Source organism: Rhinopithecus roxellana, chromosome 2 (genome assembly GCF_007565055.1).
Source record: "Rhinopithecus roxellana isolate Shanxi Qingling chromosome 2, ASM756505v1, whole genome shotgun sequence".
NCBI lineage: Eukaryota > Metazoa > Chordata > Mammalia > Primates > Cercopithecidae > Rhinopithecus > Rhinopithecus roxellana.
In genome coordinates, this window is record NC_044550.1 from 160,786,292 (window position 1) to 160,796,281 (window position 9,990).

At 40.5% G+C, this 9,990-nt stretch overlaps 1 pseudogene; it reads left to right on the forward strand.

The window, feature by feature from the left end:
• Window positions 1-650: 650 nt before the first annotated feature.
• LOC104666494 lies at window positions 651-4,846 on the forward strand (annotated as a pseudogene).
• The last annotated feature ends 5,144 nt before the right edge of the window (window positions 4,847-9,990 follow it).

Sequence of the window (9,990 nt, forward strand, 5' to 3'; positions counted from 1 at the left end):
ATAATAATATATCAATACTGGTTGTAACATTTCAATCGTAACAAATATGCTATACTAATGTAAAAGGTTAATAATAAGGAAAACCAAGTGTGGTATAAATGGGAACTCTCTGTGCTGTCTCTGCAATTTTTCTGTAAATGTTAAACTGTTCTAAACAATAAAGTTTATTGGTAAAATTCTTTATCCTCTTCTACAAAATAAAGTTTACTAATACATCAAAAACACCCTCATGGACATACTCAGAAATAATGTTAGATTGAATGTCTGAGCACTCCATGACCCAGTCAAGTTGAAGCATAAATTAAACATCATAGTTGGAGTCAACAATAATCCAGACAGCAGACCTCCACCCTCTTTGCCTCCACCACTGGCAACTGGGAGCCCATCTCCTTTTTGCACGGGGAACTCAGCTGCAGGGTCTACTCTGCTCCTTCAGTGGCCTTCCTTCCAGAGTGGAATGCTGTCCGGAACACAGCCCTACTGCAGTAATGAAGACACTTCGACATTTACTCCCTGAGCCTGTGTAAGGACCGAATGAGAGAGTGTGTGGGTGTGGGAACGCACTGTGTATGCTGCTGAGTTCTACAGAGGTGAAAGGTTGTCATTGTTCTACTATTTTCCTGTGGATTAGCAGCATTCACATTATCTTTATGTTTTCTGGGCAGAAATTTAAAAAAAATAGCATATCTGAAAAGCTAAGCTCCTGTGAATTCAAAAGACAGGATGGCTGGGATTGCCTGCATCAAATAAAAGAATAGCAGCTCGCATTTCTGTGCTGCTCTTGGCACACAAGCCACCTTCTAATGTATTATCTCATGTGATCTTTATAAAATCTTGTACAATGGAGTGTGCTGTTATTATTCTTTTGTAGATATGGAGAAAGACTGGAGAGGTTAAGTGACTGGCCCAAGACAACACAGCTACGGGGTAACTGAATTATATTTTAACACCAGTCCTCACATTCAAAATCCATATTCTTTTCACTGAAGCACAATCCTCCTTGTCACAGCAAACGGTAAACTCAACCCTTGGCAGCATAATGATCTGTAAAGAAAGACAAGGAAATTTTCATAACTGAATAATAGATGTTTAGGTTTTTCACATTGAAAAGAGTATATCCAGGTGAGGGGTAAGAGTAGCTGAGGAATCTAGTTTTATGTTACCCATTAACTCATATATTCACCCTTCATCCATCCATCTAATCAGCAAATTAAAAGTCTTTTCTCTGCAGAGCATTGTTAGGTGCTGAGAATTCACATGACGACTCTCTCCATCATCACCATCACCAATCATCATCAATAGCAACAACACTTTTATCCCAATTACTTTGATTATGTACATGTAATGTGTGGCTAGGTGGTGCGTCATAAGACTAAGGCTACAAAACATGGCACAGATAGTGTATTCATCACCAATATGGCGCACACTCACCAAGGCCACTAGAAGGCAGAGTAAAGGTGATACAATCATCTGAACAAAAGTGAAGAAATGCACAATTAATACATGCAATCTACAAGGACAAATGTACTTTGCGAGGGTATGCTGAGAAGAAGGAATTGTGATATTTAAATTAGTAAAACTGTAAGGAAGTGCCGGGAAGTGGATCCTGAGGATTTTGTTCCCTAGTAGGCAGCTTGACAAAGGCTTTTTAAGCCATAAAGGCAGGGTGATAGCTTGTATCTCTTGCTTTTCTGTTTTTTGTTTTGTTTTGTTTTTATTTCCAATAGGGATGAGCTCTATGTTCAGCATATAGTATATCTTGAATAAATGCTGTTTCCCTCAATTCAGAAAGATATTTGTGAAATATTTTTTAGAGAAGCTGCTTTAATTTGGAAAATAATATAAATTCCTCAGAAGGGAAAAACGCAAATGTATAAACTCTTCCCTTCCCCCTTTTCCATCTAAACAATGCTTCCTATTCTTAAGATGCAGATCAAATTTGATGTGTGTCAGGAAGACATCTCCCCATTATGGCAAGCACCACTCAGAGTTGATACTTCTGCTTTGTAACCTCATGGGACACCTACCTGGGACCTGAACACACTTCACTGTAGCCTCTGCCTTTGCTCCTCCTTCTCTGCTGTTTTTGCATATGAAACTCCATGCTCCTATCTTAGGTGAACCCATACATTGTTTAAATATCCACTTATCCATTTAGCTGCAGCAATTCTGTATCTCATTTTTATTTTCCTCTTAGTTTTAGTTTTCAACTTTAATGTAGTCTTTCTACTAGGTCATTTCCAACAGTAAACATTCTTTCTTTACATTCAGCTTAAAAAAATAAAAATAACTTACCTATACTTCTCTTAGGAGGCAGACCACAGCCAATGACTAACAATAGCTAGTCCACTGTCTTGAGGTGGGGTTAACTTTGTAGTACAAATTGTTTTCCAAAACTCACTTTGAGATCACACTGAAACTAGCTGTCCTCTGAAGCTACATCCCTGCTTAGCTTTTCTTCTGCTTTATCATTCTTTCCTCACTTCACTTGCTCTGAAAAGCATTTTCCCAACAAACCACTTGAGTACCAATACCCATCTTTGGATGGGTACTTTGTTTTTAGGGACGCTGGCCTAAGACAGCTGGTACCCAAAGTGGAGTAGTCCTAGGAGGCTCTAAGGATGGGATTTTTCAAGTTGTGTCACTTGCTGACTGAATGGCAGTAAGATAAGACTACTAGTCTTAGCTGGATTATAGATTGTCCCTGGCATATTCAAGCATTGTAATTGCTAAGACTTCTACTTTTGCTGGACTAAGATGAGACACAATTGGAAGGAGGTGTACTAGCTGATGCAGTATCTTTGACACTTGAGAAATGTAGAATAATAAGAACTGCAACTGGTAGCTGTTTCTAAGCAGCATTGTTTTATTAAAAAGAAAAAAAAATGACAGGCTTGGATCTGTTATTCAACATCTTAAAGCAGAGAGTCATAGGGTATTCTTGGCAGCATTTAAAGACTTTTATCTCCTACAGCCAGCAGGCAGACATTGCTTAAGATTAGGCACGAGATCTCATTTTAAGAATCGCAGAATTTTTAAAGAATTGTAGAATTTAAGAGAATCTTGAATTTTCAGCCTATGCAAGTATACAGTGAAAAAGTCAGGGCCCTGATACAAAGTAGCAGAATCCTAAGATTTGGGATAGGGATATCCAGGCAGATGCATTTGAAGAGTAACATCCAGATTCCTTTGAACCCTCTGAACCTACAGAAGTGTCCCACTCTCTTTTTGGAAGGTAGAGAACTTCTTGCCTGAAAACTATGTAGAGACCTAAAATGAAGCAGGTGCTTAACAATGTAATAGTTGCCTTGGCCACCAGACCTGTAAGTAGAGACAAACTTCAGTCAGAAATGACAAGAGAAGTGGCAATCCTGCTAAGCAAAGAAAGGAATGATTTACCAAAGGAGCTGTAGGACCATGTGCTAACATGTATTGTCAGGAACTCAGATTGGTGGATCCTGAGCACGCGGGACCATGTTTTCAACGTGAGGCATTCCTCTGTAACACAATGTTTAACATCTGGCAAGGACACCACGTGATTGTTCTAATACATTACTGGAGTAACTCTTGAGAACTTGGGATATGTTGTGGCCCATCTTGCAGAAAGGAGAGACCACAGCAGCCATGGAAAACTCTGGAGGAAGGAATCCTGAGCCTCAGAGAAGCAGGGATGCTAGAATATGTCTATCATAGGAGACAGAAAACGTACCAACTACACATGTTCTTAAGATGGCTCATCAGTTTAGACCATAACAGTGTTTCTTCCTCATCTGAAAACTCAGATGAACCTCTGAACTTGACTTTTTAAGAAGTTTTCAAATTCAAATAATCTGGACAACAAGAGCACTAACCCAGTGTTCGGCATGAACCCTTTTAGCGCCAAATCTTTATACACAGCTCTTCCACCTCAAAGCGCATTTCCCCCTCCTACTTTCATGCCACCAGTTTAGACCAGTATTCCTGGGCTACGACCATACCCAGCACTGGATTAAATAAGCTTGCTACCACATATAACCTACATCTGCCCAACTGAAGCAACTACCTTTGCTGATATGCAACAAAGGAGAAAGTACCAACGGAAACAAGGATTTCAGGGAGAACTGCTTGATGAAGCACAAGACTACATGTCAGCCTCGAAGTTATGACACACTCCGACCCCTGTCTGTCTCGCAAGAAGATCAAGAAGTCAGAGGGCATGTATGCATGTGACTTATGTGCAAGAAATTCCAAAAAAGCAGTTCCCTTCTGCGACATAAATACGAACACACAGACCGCATCAGTGTCAGATTTTTAAGAAAGCGTTTATACACAAGCACCGCCTTATCGCGCATTCAAGGCTTCCCTCGGGGGAGAAGCCCTATCAGTGTGATAAACGTGGCAAGCGCTTCTCACACTCGGGCACATACTCGCAGCACAGGAATCACAAGTATTCCTACCGCAAGCGGGAGGCGGAGGGGCGGCAAGCGGCGGGGCGCAAGGCGCGCGAGACAGGGCACTTGGAACCCACCGAGCTGCTCATGAACCGGGCTTACTTGCAGAGCATTACCCCTCCAGGGTACTCGGACTCGGAGGAGCGGACGAGTGTCGCGAGGGATGGCGAGAGCGAGAAAGAGCGCGAGAAGGAAGGCCAGGATGGCTACGGGAAGCTGGGCAGACAAGATGGCGACGAGGGGTTCGAGGCGGAAGAGGAAGAAAGTGAAAATGAAAGTCCATGGATACGGATCCCGAAACGATACAAGATGAAGAAGAAACTGGAGATCACTCCATGTACGGTAGTTCGGAGGATAGGAAAATGGAAACCAAATCAGACCACGAGGAGGGCAATATGGAAGATGGCATGGAATAAACTACTGCATTTGAAGCTTCCTTTTTTTTTTTTTTTCATTAGTATTGTTACCTGTTTGAAAACACTGCTGTGTTAAGCTGTTCATGCACGTGCCTGACGCTTCCAGGAAGCTGTGGAGAGGGACAGAAGGGGCGGTTCAGCCAAGACAGATGTAGACAGAGTTGGAGCTGGGTATTGTTAAAAACTGCATTATGCAAAAATTTTGTACAGTGTTAAGGCCTAAAACCTGTGTGGTTCAGAGACTAATTCCTGTATTTAATAGCATTTATACTTTAAGCACAATAGAAAATTGTAAAAATTGCACCCTACTTAAGTATCACTACAAACTTTAAAAAACTGTCTAATTTACATCAGCACATTTGTAAAAGGTGCCAGCACTACCATACATCATTATTGTTATTCCTTTTTAATCCTTTTTAATTTGCTCGCACTACAATGCATCAGTATTATGATTTCTCTGTACTTTCCTTTTGCTATTCATCAATATCCCCCCCCCCTTTTTTTTTCCAGCTTAAGTAACCATACAATTTTAGGCCTCAATTTTTTTTTTTTTTTCTTTTTTTCTGTTAAGAACCTTGAAGTGTTGCATGTGTGAATTTAAGATACCGAAGTCTTAAAGTGACCTGGACGTAAAGGAAAAAGTAAGATGAGAAATAAAGCCTTTGTAAGGTGGTTTTAAAAGCCTTATAGGCAAACCTTTTACTCTGTGTTTCTGCCAATGCCATCCTTGTACAGTATTAAGAGGGTAACATGGGTTACCTTTGCACCAGCTTCAGTGTTAAGCTCACCCTGTTCTTTGAAGCACCCACGTCAGTATTAGAAGAATAGGGAGCAGTTCCTTAGTTTACATGTTTGTGCAATTATTTTCTGTACTTTTTTGTTCATTAATTTTGTCAGTAATACACCAAACTGTTTTTGCAACAACAAAAAAATTTTTTTGCATTCATTTAATTTTAAGTCAAATAACATTTTATTTGTGTGGCTCATTTTATATTTCCTAGTTTTATTTATTTCATACTATAGTGCATAGTATTATAGTTCTTCAGTATACAGCTATATTTTAGTAAAAAAGGAACATGATATTGATCATATGGGCAAATTTTATGTAAAGAGAAGAGCATTTATTGTGTTTTGGAACATTAATTGTGAGATGGGATTTTTCAATTTTATTATTTTGTTTTTGTTTTTTTCCAATTACTGGAAGTTCCAAATTTGGGAACTTTTGATACGATCTTACGAAAACACTGTATTTTCGACTGAAAATTCCACTTTCTTTATCTTGTTTTTTAGCTAAAAAGAGGGACAGTTGAATACAATGTATGATACCATGCAAAAAATCTTTCTGAATTGTCTTTGTAAAAGTATTATTGAATTTTTAATTTGTAATTTCTTTTGAAAATGACCATGCTCAAATAAAAATGTAGCCAAATTAAAAACAAACAAAAAAAAGATGGCTCAGAGGACATTTTATTAACAAAAATGATAGAGGGCTCTGGTGAGAGAGTCACAGGCAGTGCAAAACTGAGCAGTAATTGTCCTCTGTAGGTCAGGAGTGATGATAGGAGAAGTTGTTACAGAAGTGGGCTCCCTAATAGCAATGAGGATAAGACTCTGGAATAGAAGAGGCCAGGAGACAGCCCTTAACATTCAGAAAAAGAATAATGTGAAGCCAGTTACTGTGATAGACAGCAAGACTGAAATGGCAGCCAGAGGCATCTGTCCCATAGGGATCATGGCAATGGCTCACAGAGCATAGTATTTTTAGGTGCAAAATAGATGGGCAACCAGAAAGTGTACTGCTTAAAATACATGACCAAAAATGTTCAGAGAATGACAGCCAGGTGCGGTGGCTCATGCCTGTAATCCTAGCGCTTTGGGAGGCTGTGACGGGCAGATCACATGAGTCCAGGAGCTCCAGACCAGCCTGGGCTGTAACATGGTGAAACCGTATCTCTATAAAAAATACAAAGATTAGTCAGGTGTAGTGGTATGCGCCTGTAGTCCCAGCTACCAAGGAGGCTGAAGCAGGAGGATCTTGAGCCCAGGAGTTTGAGGCTGAAGTGAGTCATGATCACCCCATTGTACTCCAGCCTGGGTGACAGAGCAAGACCCTGCCTCCAAAAAAAAAAAAGGTTCACAGAGAATGGATGATCAAGAGACTAAGGTCTGCTGCCTCTGTAAAAAGTCTCTTTTTTTTTTCTTTTGAAACACGATCTTGCTCTGTTTCCCACCTGGAGTGCAGTGGTCTAATCACAGCTCACTGCAGCCTTGAACCCCTAGGCTCAAGGGATCCTCTTGTCTCAGCCTCCCGAGTAACCGAGACTGCAGGCTCGCAACACAACACCTGTCTGATTCCTTTTATTAATTTTTAGTAGAGACAAGGTCTTGCTCTGTTGCCCAGGCTGGTCTCAAATGGTAGAAAGTCTTGACTGCCCAGTTTACGGCCCTGAGGAGTTCTCAGATCCAGAGCACATCAACTAAAGAAAGATCATATTCCCACGGAAAACAAAAGAATCCTACAACACAACAGCCAGTGAGCATAGTAGTGCTTTCCCAGTTCTTCCCAACAAGCAAAAAACAGCAACAGTGAAAAGAAAAGAATTATGGCTATGTATACAAATAACTGTACACCGCAGAAAGGGGAATACCCAAATCCTTCAAAGGCTGTAGGACACAGAACTGAGTAGGCACTAGTACCCAGGAACCCAAAGTACCAACATTGCCCCTGAGAGTGCCTATGGGGGGTCAAACAATAAATGAAATCCTGGCCCAGGTCCATTTCACAGTGGATTCATTCTTATCCATTGCTATTTCCCTGATTCCTAAAGTCATAAACAACAATTTCATACTCAGCAGTTGACAGAACTCCCACACTGGCATGGAGAATAAGAGCAATGGTAGTAGGAAAGGCCCAGGGGAAGTCCCTGAAACTACTCCCTGCTCCAAGATAGTAAATCAAAACCAAGATCCCATCCTGGAGTATACGACAGATATTAATGCCACCTTCAAATACTCAAGTAATGCAGGAGTAATAGACTCTGTCATATCCCATTTATTCACTAAGGCAAAAATGGGATGCATTATGATAGATGTCAATGGACTATCACAAACTTAGCCAAGTGTAGTCTCACTTGTAGCTGCTGTGCCTGATATGGTGTCTTTACTAAAGGAGATTAACACAGCTTGAGATATATCATATGTGGCTATTGATCTAATGAATGTGTTCTTTTCCATACCCACATGAGAGGAAGATCAGAAGCAGTTTGCATTCTCATGTTACAAATAATGGTACAAATTCAGAGTTGCTGTGGAACTTTGTTAATTTTTTCCGTTCTCTGTCATGCTAAAATCCAAAAGGACTGTGAATGTCTGGACATCCTGAAAATAGTAATGAGCACATAACTGTGGAATCCATCAGTCCTGCCATACAGCAAACCATCCAGAAGCTATTGGCCTGATAGAGTGATGAAACAACCTTTTGAACATACAGCTGAGGGGCAGACTAAAGATGACATCCTTCTGAAGATGGGGTGCTATAATTTATGATGGGGTATATACTGTAAACCAATGGTCATTATATGGTGACGTGTACCCAATAGATAGAACATATGGGTGAGAGAAATAGGGATGGGAGTGGCATGAGCTGCTTAGGAAATTTGTGTGTCCTTTGTGTGTACCTTTTTACACTATAGCTACAGAAATCCTAGTCTCCAGAGAAGGAAGGTGTTTCCACCAAGGGATGCAGTTGAGAGTGCTACATGGTCATTGGGCATCCTAATGCAAATAGACCAGTAGTCACAGAAAGCAAACACTATGTAACAGCAGGGATAATAGACCATGATCCTCATGAGGATATAAAACTGCTGCTTCATAATGGGGCCAAAAAAATGGTTGGCATGAAGGTGATCTGTCAGAATATCTTGATAGTTCTACATCCTATAAATGGGCAAGTACAACAACCATCATCCTGTAGAACTATATCCTATATCCTCTGGAGGAAAGACCTCAGCTAATACTGACTGACATGGGTGTACAAAAGACTAAGCACCCCTTGACTCAAGGTAGGACTAACTCTGCTATGTTATTTGTGCTTCACAGCTTCCCCATGGGAACAAACTAAGGCTAACCGCCAGATGCAGCCCCATTCTTACTTAGCTTTTATTCCCTCCCTATTCTGCTTCCTTCATTTCCCTCTCCTATGACCATTTCCTGGAAAAAATTACTTGAACAAAGATACCTGTTTCAGCAACTTCTAGGGAATTTTACCTAAACCACAGAGAGTTTTAGTGGTTTTCTTCACTGGTATTTCAAAGCTTCTAGAAAACATGGCAGACAATGGGCCCCAGATAATGTTGTTGAATAAAAGTTTAAACCATATCATACTGAATTGTCATGCTGGGTTTACTTGCCATCATTTATTCATTTAGTAATTTCTTTTACTCACATAATAGGCTTCTAGTGCTTCCTGTGTTTTAGGTTCTAGTGCTTACTCACATCTAGTGCTTCCTGTGTTTTAGGTTCTAGTGCTTACTCACATCTAGTGCTTCCTGTGTTTTAGGCTTCATGCCAAGTGTTGGAAATACAAAAAAAAATGTTAAGTCTGTACTCCAATTCTGACGGCACTGTCAGCCTTGTCATGTAGACATATCGATAAACTGACTCACTTGAGTACAATATAATGTATGCTAATGTTATGGATTTAACTGTATGCCCTCAAAATTCATAGGTTCTGTATTTTGAGATAGGACCTTTAGGGAGGTAATTAAGGTTAAATTAGGTTATTAGAGTAAGGCCTTAAATCAATAGAGTTGGTATCCTTTTCAGAAGAGGAGGAGGCCCCAGAGCTCGCTTGCATGCTCTCTCTCTCATTCTCTTTCTGCATGTGCACAGGGGTAAGACCATATGAGAACACAGTGAGACGGTTGCCATCAGCAACCCATGGAGAGAGGCCAACCTTTGTTGGCACCTTGATCTAAAAATCAACCTTGTTGGTACCTTGATCTTGGGCTTCCAGCCTCCAGAACTGTAAGACAATTAACTTCTGTTGTTTAAGCCGTTCAGCCAGACAACCAGAAAAACCCAAGACCAGAGAATCATTGGGGCAGCCCAAGAAGACTGATACAGCTACTATATAGCGACGGCCT